At 39.4% G+C, this 13,507-nt stretch overlaps 1 protein-coding gene across 7 annotated transcripts in view; it reads right to left on the bottom strand.

Annotated features, from left to right (window-relative positions):
• The window catches only part of RGS6 (regulator of G protein signaling 6), a 608,791-nt gene that overhangs the window by 480,587 nt on the left and 114,697 nt on the right, over positions 1 to 13,507 (bottom strand). The gene's annotated exons all lie outside the window — the stretch shown is intronic.

The following is a 13,507-nucleotide window of genomic DNA, read 5'->3' as shown; positions in this document are numbered from 1 at the left end:
AACTCATGTCTCTTGCATCTCCTGAATTGGCCAGTGGGTTCCTTACCATTGTGCCACCTGGGAAACCGAGATCACATTAAATCTATAGATTGCTTTGGATATTATGGCCATTTTAAAAATATTAATTCTGCCAATCCAAGAGCATGGAATATCTTTCCATGTCTTTGAACCATCTTTGGTTTCCTTTATCAGTGTTTTATAGTTCTCAGCATAAAAGTCTTTCACCTCCTTGGTCAGGTTTATGTTTTAATGCAATTTTAAAAGGGGGTATTTTTCACTTTCCCTTTCTTATCTCACTGTTAGTGTAAAGAAATGCAAGCAATTTCTGTAACTCAATCTTGCATCCTGCTACCCTGCTGAATTCATTTGTCAGTTCTAATAGTTTTTCTATGGAGTCTTTAGGGTTCTCTATATATAGTGTTAACATCATGTCATTTGCATATAATGGCAATTTCACCTCTTCTCTTCCAAGCTGGATACCTTTCATTTCTTTTCCTTGACCAATTGTTGTGGCTAGGACTTCCAATACTATCTTCAATAGAGGTTGTGAGAGAGTGTGTGTTTATCTTATTCCAGACTTTAGCCAGAAGGTTTTCAATTTTTCACTGATGAATACTGTCAGCTGTGAATTTGTCATAAATAGCTTTTATCATGTTGAAACATGTTCTATTCTCACTTTGGTAAGAATTTTTATCATAAATGGATGCTGAATTTTACTGAATGCTTTTGTTCTACATCTATTGAGATGATCATGTGGTTTTTGTCTTTTCTTTTATTGATATAATGTATCACATTGATTGATCTGTGTATGTTGAATTATGTGCATGTTGAATTTTGTGTATTTTGTGATCCTCAGATGAATCCAACTTGATCATGGTATATGATCTTTTATATGTGTTGCTGGATTCAATTTGCTAATATTTCACTGAAAATCTCGCATCTGCAGTCATCAAAAAATATTTGCCTGTAATTTTCTTTTGGCACTGTCTCTGGTTTTAGTATCAGGGTGATGATGGCTTCATATAATGACTTTGGGAGTGTTCCCTCCTCTTCAGTCTTTTGGAATAGTTTGAGATGGATCAGTATACATTTTTGTTTATATGTGTGAAAGAATTCTACAGTGAGGCAATCTAGTCTTGGACTTTTGTTTGCAGGGAGTTTTTCTATTATAAATTCTATTTCACTTCTGGTGATGTCCATTCAAATTATTTATTACTTCTTGATTCAGTTTCGGCGGGCTGAATGTTTCTAGAAACTTGTCCATCTCTCCTAGGTTGTCCAATTTATTAGCATATAATTGCTCATAGTACTCTCTTATGGTTTTTTGTATTTCTGCAATATTGGTTGTTACATCTATTTCATTTCTTACTTTGTTTACTTGGGTCCTCTCTTCTTGGTGAGGTTGGCCACAGGTTTGTTGATTTTGTTTATCCCAAGAACTAGCTCTTGGTTTTATTGATTTTTTTTCTGTTTTTTTAATCTCTATCTTATTTATTTCCTCTCTGATCTTTATTATTTCCTTCCTTCTGCTAACTTCAGGTTTTGGTTGTTCTTCTTTTGCTAATTCCTTTGGGTGATAGGTTGTTTGAGATTTTTCTTGGTTTTGGAGGAATACCTGTATTGCTATGAACCTCCCTTTAATAACCGCTTTCGTTGCATCTCATAGACATTGTAGGGTTGTGTTTTCATTGTCATTTTCCTCAAGATATTTTTGCATTTCCTCTTTGCTTTCATCACTGATGTATTGGTTCTTTAGTAGCATGCTGTTTGGTCTCCATGTAATTGATTTTTTTTTCATTTCTCTTTCTGTTGTTAATTTCTAGTCTCCTGTCATTGTGGTCAAAAAAGATGCCTGAAATAATTTCTATCCTCTTAAAATTTTTGAGACTTATTTTGTATTCTAGTATGTGGTCAGTCCTAGAGAATGTTCCATATGCACTTTAAAAAAAAATGCATCATTCTATTGTGGGGGAGCTAATATCCTGAAAATATCAATTAGGTCTGTTTCATAGTATCATTTAGGAATTCTGATGCCATATTGATTTTCTGTCTGAAAAAATCTATACACTGAGGTAAGTGGGGTGTTAATGCCTCCTACCATTGATGTATTCTTGTCAATTTTCCCTTCATGTCTGTTAGTTTGTTTTATGTATTTGGATGTCCCAGGTCTCCTGCATTGCAAGTGGATTCTTTACCATCTCAGCCACCCTATCAGCCCTAGATATTCCTATATTGGGTACATATATGTTAGAATATAATAACTTCTTCTTGTATTGATCCTTTTATCGTTATATAGTATCCTTCCTTATTTTTCTTTACAGCCTTTAGTTTAAAATCTGTTTTGTCTCATATGACTATTGCTACCCCCATTTCCTTGTCATTTTCATTTGCTTAAAATATCTTTTTCCATCTCCTCACTTTCATTCTATGCGTGTCCTTTGCTCTAAAGTGAGTCTCTTGTAGGCAGGCTCTTTGTTTGTTTTGTTTTGTTTTTAAATCCAACCTGCCATTCTGTGTCTTTTACTGGGAGCATTTAGTTCATTGACATTTAAGGTAATCATTGATAGATATGTATTCATCACCATTTTAATCTTAATTTTTCCAACTGACTTTGTATTTCTTTGTTCCTTTCTTTTTGTTTTCTCCTTTGTGGTTTGATTGTTTCCCTTTGTATTATGCTTGTACTTTTTTCTTTTTGGTTCTTGTGAATCTACTGTATGTTTTCCATTTATGGTTTTACAAGTATAATCTACTTGCCATCCACTACTTCTTAAGGCCTCCAATATTTTGCTCATTGTCCAACATTTCACCAGCGAAAGAAAGTCACACGATTCCCTCCTATCTTTAAAGGAAGAGGGAAGATGAAATTCTACAATCCTGTCAGAATATCTGCAGCCTTGATGATTGCCACATTCCCCTCAGAGGAATAATAACTTTTTAAAAGTAGCAGGTAGAGACACTGCTGTTTACTTCACACATTCTACCCAGTGACAATGTGTAAACTCACAAATGGCCTGCAATGAACAGCCCCAGCCCCTCATGCCAAAATCCCTAGAATAAAGGAAGGGAACAATTCATGTTTCAAAAATTAAAAGTGAAATTCCTAGGAGGTTCACAATAGTAACCCAAAGCTTATATCACCAGCACATAAAATTTACTTAAGAATAAGACACAAGTAAACAAAACTCTCCTGATGCTTCCTTGGTAATACTTCTAATCTTGTAGGTATTTTATGTAAGCTCTTTCTTGGCTATGATACAGGTTTAGCTGCACCTTATCTATTTAAATAAAAACAAGCACTGACCTCAGATGATTACAAATTCAGCTAAAGATGAAACAGAAGCCAAAGGAACAAGATAAGATTAATGAATAGCCAAAAAGTGTTGGTGTCTATGCAGAGATTTGTACATGACAGACTAAGTATTCCTCGTAAGAAAATGACAGATGCAACAGGTAAAATGAAAGTGGATGAATAATTCAGTATTCCAGTCTTTATAGCTCAGGTTACATAAAAACATACGGATCGTGGTTTTAAAGAAAAAAGTATGTGTGTGTATAGTGGGGAGGGGTGTAAAGAATGTTAAAAGAAGAGATAAACAATTATGGAAATGAAGAGTAAATACTTGCAGGAAATCATTTATATATAAAATAATTTTATTACAAAGCTTTCATGTTCTATACATCAACTTTGAACATTAACACTTGTCCAACAGCTTAGTTTATCTAACAGGCAATTTTAAATCATCAAAGACCTAATGGAAAGGGATTTGATGGCTGACGCTCCTTTGAGTGCCTGGCCCAGTGTCCCCTCACACTCTGGCGCATATCCACACTGGTGGATAAAGAGAAAATTCTCAATGCCTCTGAACAGTCATACTTCTTCCATCGTGGAGACCAATTCAAAGCCTTATATAGGTAAACAAGGAAGTAGATGGCTGAATAACACACACTTCTGCAGAAATGTCTTAATCTGCTTTGGCTGCCCTAACGAAATCCTGCAGATTCAATTCTTTAAACAACAGAAATTTCTTTTCTCACAGCTCAGGAAACTGCAAAGTCCAGATCAACGTCTGGCAGTGTTCAGTGTCTGGAGAGAGCCCCCTTCCTGGCTGGCAGATGGCTTTCTTCTCACTGAGTCTTCACGAGATCTATCCTCTGCTCAAACGGAGAGCTCAGTCTCCTCTTTCGTCTCTCCCCCCTCAGTCACCCCCTTATGAAGCCATGTGTTCCATCATGAAGACCCCACCCTCATGACCTGACCTAACGCATGTTACCCCTCAACGTCCCCACCCCCAAATACCATCACATTGAGGGTTAAAGTTTCAACATATCAACTGGTGACTGGAGTTAGGGGGAAGGGGAATGTGGGGGTGAGGATGACTTATTTAGCCTGTAACAAGTGATAACACATGGCATGACTGGGTGATAATGAAACACAGACTCTTCTCTGAAGCATGAGTTCAAGACACGTCACTGGGTTTCCGGGTTTCAAATAATATGGTACCCTATTTTAAGCGCCAAAGTCCTTCACAGCGAAATGAAGATACCCAAGCGAAAAGAAAGCAACTCATTCAGCTTTTGAATGAACCAACATATAACAAGTTCTCATTAAACTCTCCCAAACAATGTCCCTGCTCTTCTTTCAGGGGAAACCTTCTAAAATGCATGAGGAGAACTTTCAACGATGTATAAATACAAGGCTTCCAAAGATGGGAAAGCTGAAAATTCGCTATCCCACTCTAGCTCCCGAGGACCCTGAGAGAATATTGAAAATATAAATCCAGTTGTGAACTGTTAACATAAATTAACTACTTACTTGTTGCTAGGCACTGGGTTAACTATTTTTTCAGATGCAGCCTAATGTTATACTCACAACAATCCATTTTACAGATGAAAAAATAGAGACCCAGAAATGTTAAACAACTGGGGGAAAAAATCATCCAGTCAAAAATATAAGAATCAGATCTCAACCAATGTACTTTTATCCATGAAACCATATTTGGGGTGGGAAATGATTTGTTAGGTCACTAAACAGAGATGGAGTCACAAGCAAGTGACTTCATCACTATGGGATTCAGTTTCTTCATTTGTAAAGTAAGAGAATTAGATGGAGTAATTGCTAATTAGGTTTTCCTTCCTTAAGTTTTATGATTATTTTAAAATAATACTTGGCAACAAAAACAAAAAACATTTTTACATCTACCTCACAGAGCCTATTATAAAGGTTAAATATGTTAATGGATTTTAAAAAATGCTTTTAATGATGAATAGCCATGTGATTTTAGAATGTGTCATCATCCCTTCATGACCAAAGAAGGACCTCTCCACCAACTCTGACCGGTTCTGAAAATTTTCATGCCAGGGATACCGGAAAGAGTGAGGATGAGCATACACTCCCAGAAAAGGAAAACCACTCCAAAACACAGGCTCAGCTGGTAGTTGTTTCACTGCATCAGATTCAAAGAACATTTTCTGAAGATGGGTTTTCTAACACAACTTTTTAAGACCCATGCTGAAGCTTCAGCACATCTCAGAAAACTAGATTGATTACAGCCGTGTCTTCTGCATAGCAATGACTGTGCTCTGGAAATACATGAATATGAAAAGCAAAAAAAAAAAAAGTCATGAACTGACAATATGATAACCAGCATCATCTACCAGGATAAGCTTGCATTATCATGGCAGCACATCTAGGGGCAGTTACTCCCAGAGGTCACTGTGATCCTGAGCAGAATCCAGTGAAAAGGTTAGCACCTCCTTCAAGAGACTTGGAGAGAGTTGTACGGAGCTAATATAGCATTAATTGCCAAGCCAGATGTAAACTCTACAAAGAATGAAACTCTAAGTTTTGGACCATACTGAGAACTTTGAGAGATCATGGGTGACAGGAGTATTTCTTGACTAGTTGACACTGTACCACCTTTGAGCATTAAGAAGTACAAAATGACCCACAAAGGGGCCTTGGAATGAATGAAGCCTTTTAAAAAAAAGTCATTTGAAAAGATTTCACTGCCCGTGCAATTCAATGGCAAAAACAAAAAAATCAACGCAATTTAAAAATGGGCAAGAGATCTGAATAGGTATTTTTCCTAAGACACACAGACGGCCAACACGGTACTTGAAAAGAGGCTCCACATCACTACTCATCAAGGAAATGCAAATCAAAACCACATGAGGTATTACCTCACACCTGTTAGAATAGATTTTATCAAAAAGGCAAAAAATACAATACTGGTGGGGATGTGGAGAAGGGGGAACGCTTGTGCACTGTTGGTGGGAATGTAAACTGGGGCAGTCACTGCGGAAAACGGTATAGAGGTTCCTCACTAAGTTAAAAACTAAAGCTGCCATTATGATCTAGCAATTCCACCTCTGAGAACTTACCTAAGGAAAACAAAAACAGTAACTCGAGAAGATACATACACCCTGTGTTCACTGCAGAATTATTCACAGTGGCCAAGATATGGAAACAATCTATGTGTCCATCAACAGATGAACAGATAAAGAAGACAGAGTATATGTATACAAAAGAACATAATTTGGCCATAAAAAATTAAGGAAACCTTGTCATTTGCAACAACACGGATGGACCTAATGGGCATTATGCAAAGTGAAATAAGATGGAGAGAGAAAAGCAAATCTTGTATATTACATGTGAAGTCTTAGAAGGAGGAAAAAATAAGGTCATAGAAATGAGTAACAGATTGGTGGTTGCCAGAGTCAGGGGCTCACGCAAGAGCATAAGCACAGACCCTTTGACATCTTTCTTGAAGTGGCTACAGATGCAAACTAGAAAACCCCCTTGATACGTCACACAGCCCAGACACAAATGTGCCTGCAGTAGCAAACATTCTCTGCATACTAAGAATCTATATCACAAAGCTAACATATATGATGGCACTGCCTTTACTACAGGTAACACAAGGAGATGTAACTACTGAGAGTGATTATAAGGTTTTCATGGCAAAATATGGCCATAAACATCCTGTTTATGATGTTTCCTTGACAAGCTACCATCTGCTCACAAATGGAATGGAAACTTAAATGCACATTGTGTTTCATGTAGATATACACAGCTGTATTACAGACAGTGGCAGGTGTAGTACAATATGAATATAATTTAAAATACACAGGCCAAAGGCCCAGATTTCATGGCAAAGTCCCAATTTGGGGAGGAGAGCATGCACGGAATATAAGGTTTTAAAACGTGCACAGAAATCTTTCCACCCACTTGTACATGAGTTTAGGAAGAATTCTTAAAGTTGCAGGGAAGTCACTATCAACTAAAGCCACTGCTGAGGGCCTAACAAGAACAAAAACTTAACACATTGATTTTTGCTCTTTTGACCTCAATTTTTAGTGAAGTCTCTATGTACGGTTTCCTCAGAAAATATTATCCACCTCAAAATCAAAATCAAGCGTCCTGAGCCAATGGCAGGCAAGTAAACATTTTTAGCCTTATCATCGGTTACCTGTGGAGACAGGCACGCTGGAGAGTTACTTATACACACGTCATGCTCAACACCATCGCTAATCAAAAAGCCACGGGCCATAACGCCATGAAGTGACCCTGCCCCTCCAAAATTAGCCACATGCTCATCTCAGTTGCTCAGTCGTGTCTGACTCTTTGCAACCCCATGGACTGGAGCCTACAAGGCTCCTCTGTCCATGGAATTTTCCAGGCAAGAGTACTGGAGTGGGTTACCATTTCCTTCTCCAGAGGATCTTCCCAAGCCAGGGAGCTGGGTCTCCTGCACTGCAGGCAGACGCTTTACCGTCTAAGGCACCAGGGAAGCCCCCTTAAAATTAGCCACAGGCACCTGAATTAGATCTCAGACACTCTGACTGCCCACCAGCCCCCAGCCCCTTCTTGGGACACCCACCCCTACCCCATTCACAAGAAAACTGTTCCTCTCTCTGTTCACCCCGTAAGGTTGATAATCATACTGTCCCATCTTCTGTGGAGTTAACCGATCCTGGGGCAGGCATGGAGCCAAAACCAGGCCAGAGCCTTCCCAGGGTGAACACTCAGGAGCTGGGAAAGAGAGGGACTCCCTTTCCATGAAGCTGTGCAGGACAAGACCGCACTCTGCTCAAAAGCCACATCCATCACTAAGCAGGAGGAGCCAGTCACAGAAGGACACCTTCATTGCAGAGACGGAGAAAGGCGTGGGGTCCTTAGTGCTAACAGGTCCTGAGCCCCAGCTGTCCCCCCACCCTGGCTCTGTGTTACAACCCATAAATTCCCCTCTGCCTATTCACCTTGATATCCTCTCCCTTGCAATCCAACCTATCCGAAAGAATCAAAACACAAAGGTAAATGAAGCTTACAGGTGTAAGTCTCAAAGGAAACATCTGCTCTTGGTTACTAACTGGGCAACAAAACACACACACACAAACCTATAGAATGAGGAGCCCAGGGCAGCCCAGGGCCGTCCAGACTGTGGCTGACCTAATGGCCCACAGGAATGAGGTGAATTTTCCTAGGACATTAAACGCTATTTGAGGACTGGGGAGGGAGAATTGCGCCCAGATTTTTAAAAAGAACATTAAATGTAGAGAAGATGACACACGTTCTAAACTCTAGCCAGCTGGGTACTCCCTGGCAGTCCAGAAGTTAGGACTCAGTGCTTCTACTGCAGGGCACACGGGTTTGATTCCTGGTTGAGGAAGCAAGATCCCACATGGCTTCTGGTAGAGCCAAAAAAAATTTTTTAACATTAAAAAAAAAATCAACCATAAAAGCAACTAAAATCAAAAAATAAATAAACTCAGGCAGATTTCCCCATGTGCTGGGAGTCTTGTTGGAGGTGCTCTAGAAGCAAGGCTAACAACAAACAGGGCAAAGGCTGACCCCTTGGCAGCTGTGTGACCTGGTCCAGGTTCCTCAATTCCTCTGAGCTTCCCATTCATTCCCTCATCGATAATGAGAATCCGATGTACACTGCAGGGTAGTGAGAATGTAGCTTTCCTCTAAGGGTGCTCCCAGACCTACCTATGTCATCATCACCTGACATGCTAATCAGAAGGTAGATTCCTGGGCTCAAACCCAGACCTTTGGAATCAAAGTCTACATTCTACAAAACAACCAAAATAATGTCTTAGGAGAGTCTTATGCACTGTGAACTTTGAGATCCATAGTTGGAAGCATAAAATAAGTGACAAGCACAACTGATAGCCCATAATAACTTTCACTGAATGTCAACTACTATTTACTTCTACTAGCAACACACACACACACCCCTCAAATTACAAGCAAGAGGACATTTGAAAGCAACATAAAATTTATACTTTAGAAAACCGAAAAAGTAACAGCATCAGGCTACCCTGAGCTTATACTTACTTTTCAAGATTTCTATTAATATCACTGAAAGCTGTGATTCTTAACCTTGATGGCACATTCAGGTCAGCTGGGAAGCTTTTAAAACTCTCCATGTTCAAGGCTGCAACCCAAGTAAATCAGAGTCTCTGGAGGTGGGGGTCTAGGCTTTAGTTCTTTTAACAATTTCCCAAATAATTCCATTGTGCAACCAAGGTTTTAATATTTTTTAGCAAATATAGGGGAAAAAAATGTCAACTACAAACAGTGAGATAATTGGGAGAAAAATTGGGGTGCCATTAAACTAAGCAGGCATGGTCATAAAATGTTCTCTAGCCAATATACATGAAGGGAATCAAATTGTATGCCATACTTTATTCTAAGTGATACACAACATGCTGAACACCACTTTAAAAGTATGTCAGTAGATTCACAGCCACAAAATTAGCTAAATCAAATAAGTCTGAAAATGTAAAGAGTTGCTAAAGATCTGGATCAAAGATCAAAATCATTTCTGTACCACTAGTTCAGTTCGCTTCAGTCGCTCAGTCGTGTCCAACTCTTTGTGACCCCATGAACCGCAGCACGCCAGGCCTCCCTGTCCATTACCAACTTCCGGAGTCCACCCAAACCCATGTCCATTGAGTTGATGATGCCATCCAACCATCTCGTCCTCCATTGTCCCCTTCTCCTCCTGCCTTCAATCTTTCCCAACATCAGGGTCTTTTCCAGTGAGTCAGCTCTTCACATCAGGTGGCCAAAGGATTGGAGTTTCAGCTTTAGCATCATTCCTTCCAATGAACACCCAGGACTGATCTCCTTTAGGATGGACTGGCTGGATCTCCTGGCAGTCCAAGGGAATCTCAAGAATCTTCTCTAACACCACAGTTCAAAAGCATCAATTCTGCAGTGCTCAGCCTTCTTCACAGTCCAACTCTCACATCCATACATGACCACTGGAAAAACCATAGCCTTGACTAGACAGACCTCTGTTGACAAAGCAATGTCTCTGCCTTTGAATATGCTGTCTAGGTTGGTCGTAACTTTCCTTCCAAGGAGTAAGCGTCTTCTAATTTCATGGCTGCAGTCACCATCTGAAGTGATTACAGAGCCCAGAAAAATAAAGTCAGCCACTGCTTCCACTGTTTCCCCATCTATTTGCCATGCAGTGATGGGACTGGATGCCATGATCTTTGTTTTCTGAATGTTGAGCTTTAAGCCAACTTTTTCACTCTCCTCTTTCACTTTCATCAAGAGGCTCTTTAGTTCTTCACTTCTGCTGGCACATTGAGTGCAACACTTTCACAGCATCATCTTTCAGGATTTGAAAGAGCTCAACTGGAATTCTATCACCTCCACTAGTTTTGTTCGTAGTGATGCTTCCTAACACCCACTTGACTTCACATTCCAGATGTCAGGCTCTAGGTGAGTGATCACACCATCGTGATTATCTGGGTCGTGAAGATCTTTTTTGTACAGTTCTTCTGTGTATTCCTGCCACCTCTTTTTAATATCTTCTGCTTCTGTTAGGTCCATGCCATTTCTGTCCTTTATTGAGCCCATCTTTGCATGAAATGTTCCCTTGGTATCTCTAGTTTTCTTGAAGAGATCTCTAGTCTTTCCCATTCTATTGTTTTCCTCTATTTCTTTGCACTGATTACTGAGGAAGGCTTTCTTATCTCTCCTTGCTATTCTTTGGAACTCTGCATTCAGATGGGTATATCTTTCCTTTTCTCCTGTGCTTTTCACTTCCCTGTACCACTAAGGGAAGTGTAAATTGATATAATGACTTTGGAAAGCACTTTTATGTTATCATACACAGTTGAACAATCTCACATCTTACCACCTGGAAGTGGCTGCTGTTCTGCCTTTAGAAGAGAAACCTCATACCAGAGAGCAGCCTGGTCATGGATGCACAAACTGGAAATGCCCTAAACATCCAATGACAGGAGTATGGATAAGTCATGGTATAAATCACACTATAAGTTATGGATGAACTATAATATAATAACAAAATATTACACAGCAAGGACTGTGTGGATGAATCTCAGAAGCAAGATGTAGAGTGAAAAAAAGCAAGTCTCACTAGACTAGATAAGCCAGGGATGACTCCTCTTCATAAAATCCAAAGCCAGGCAAAATGAAACAATGTATCACTCTGGCAAACAGGCAGATAAAGAGGGGGTAAAGCAAGACTGCAACAATGCTCAGAATAGGGGCTACCTCTGATGTCAGAAGGATGGAGAGGCAAAAAAATGAGAACAGGACAATTGCAGAGATGAATGTAACAAACTAACAATGTTCCGATTCTTGGATCAAGCAATGTGTTCATATTTAAAATGTCTTTATTTTTAAAATAAGTAACATGAAAGAAGGCATGCATAGACAGTTGGTGATATGTCATGAACTAATTAAGGTCGTTCTAATTCTGTACACTAGAGTTCCAAAGAATCAGAGGGAAAAAAAAATTCTCTCAATAAAGACAATAGACCCCAATCCAGGAAGAAGGAAATTCGAGGGACTTTCAATGATTCTAAAATCAAATACTCACAAGCTAGAATCACTCTGTCTTGCAGATTCTGTCTCCCTTTAGAAGCAAGAATCTCAAAGTTGTCAGGTCGTAGTACTGAACTGTCACCCTTGAGCACAGTGGCACCTTCTCCTTGCCAGCCAAAGGTGCCCTTGGTGTAGCTAATTGAGAATAACTAGGAAGGAAAAAAATCTCCCAAACAATAGCAAAAAAAAAAAAATCCAATTTCTAATGTAGCAATTCCCTCTTCTTAAGGGCTATATTCTTCATCATTCTATGAGAAATTAATGTAATTTAATCTCTGACACAGCAGGAATCATTAGGCAGATGGCTACATCTAATATTTATTGTGGCCTGGGGAGAGAGGAGTTTCCTACCTCATGACATCCTCCATCAAGATATAACTGATAGCAGTTATAGGAATTTTTATTCTTTCCTTCCCTCTAATCCTGAGATGTAAAGTTTATCCGAACCATTTTGTCTTATCTCAATTTCTCTCTTTGAAAACTGAGTGACAGGCTCAGTTCTTTTCCATTAGAAACTTTGGAAAACATGTTTTGACTTTCACGAAGCATTTGAATACATAAGCTTAAGGTCAGCAATTCTGACAGGCAGCAGTCGGAGAGAGGACGGATTTGTCTAGCATTTGAGTCAGCAGGTCTTTTTAAGATCAATTTCATAGAGGAATTTTGAAGTGATGCTTTCTCCTACACAACAAGGCTCTTATTAATTTAAAGATAGTGTTCCAGTTTTACCAAAAATAAATTCTTAAACTCCTACTTACGTGTGACATAAAGTGAAAACAGAAAAATAGGTTTGCCTGTGGAAACATAATGGCCCTTAGCAGTGATTCTCAAATTTGGGATGTCTACAAACTTCCCAGAGACCATGTGAAAATGCAGATTCCTAAAAGTATCACCTGGCCTACTGAATCAGAATCTGGGTCATGGGACCAGGAAGCTAGACCCGGGACCATATCTCATAGAAAATATCATCTTACAACTTACAGTATAAATCTAAATAAAGACATGGTTTGTCCTGGACATCAGACACACTGAAAGAACCCTTGAGGGTCTGATACGGTATCCATTCAATTTTATCAATACATTTAAAAAGATACTCTTGTGGCCTTTGAGAGTTAATGCCCTTGCAAAATATCTCAGCTTGCTTTCTTACCTATATAACTGCTAGCAATGTTTAAAGGACTAAACAAGAAGGAAAAAAAAATACAGAGCTAGGCCAGTTTTAATCACTTGAAAAGGCTATTTTCTTAGCTCTCCTGATGTTTGAATTCAAATAAATCACAGCCAAATAAGGGCATTTAAAAATCCAGTAAGAAAAATTCCTCATGCTGGGGAACCTAGTTCCTTGACATCTTAAAAGACTAAGACACCGAAACAGGTAAGATTTTGATCCCTGATCTGCCCCATTTTCAGTCCACATGTTGAAATAAGCCACCTGATGCGAAGAGCTGTCTCACTGGGAAAACCTGATGCTGGGAAAGACTGAAGGCAATTGGAGAAGGGGTGGCAGAGAATAAGATGGTTAGATAGCATCATGGACTCAATGGACACAGATCTGAGAAAACTCCAGGAGACGGTGGAGGACAGAGGAGCCTGGAGTGCTACCGTTCATGGGATCGCAAAGAGTCAGACATG

This window comes from Ovis aries, chromosome 7 (assembly GCF_016772045.2).
Source record: "Ovis aries strain OAR_USU_Benz2616 breed Rambouillet chromosome 7, ARS-UI_Ramb_v3.0, whole genome shotgun sequence".
Classification (NCBI taxonomy): Eukaryota; Metazoa; Chordata; class Mammalia; order Artiodactyla; family Bovidae; genus Ovis; species Ovis aries.
This window is presented reverse-complemented; position numbering and strand designations above follow the sequence as displayed.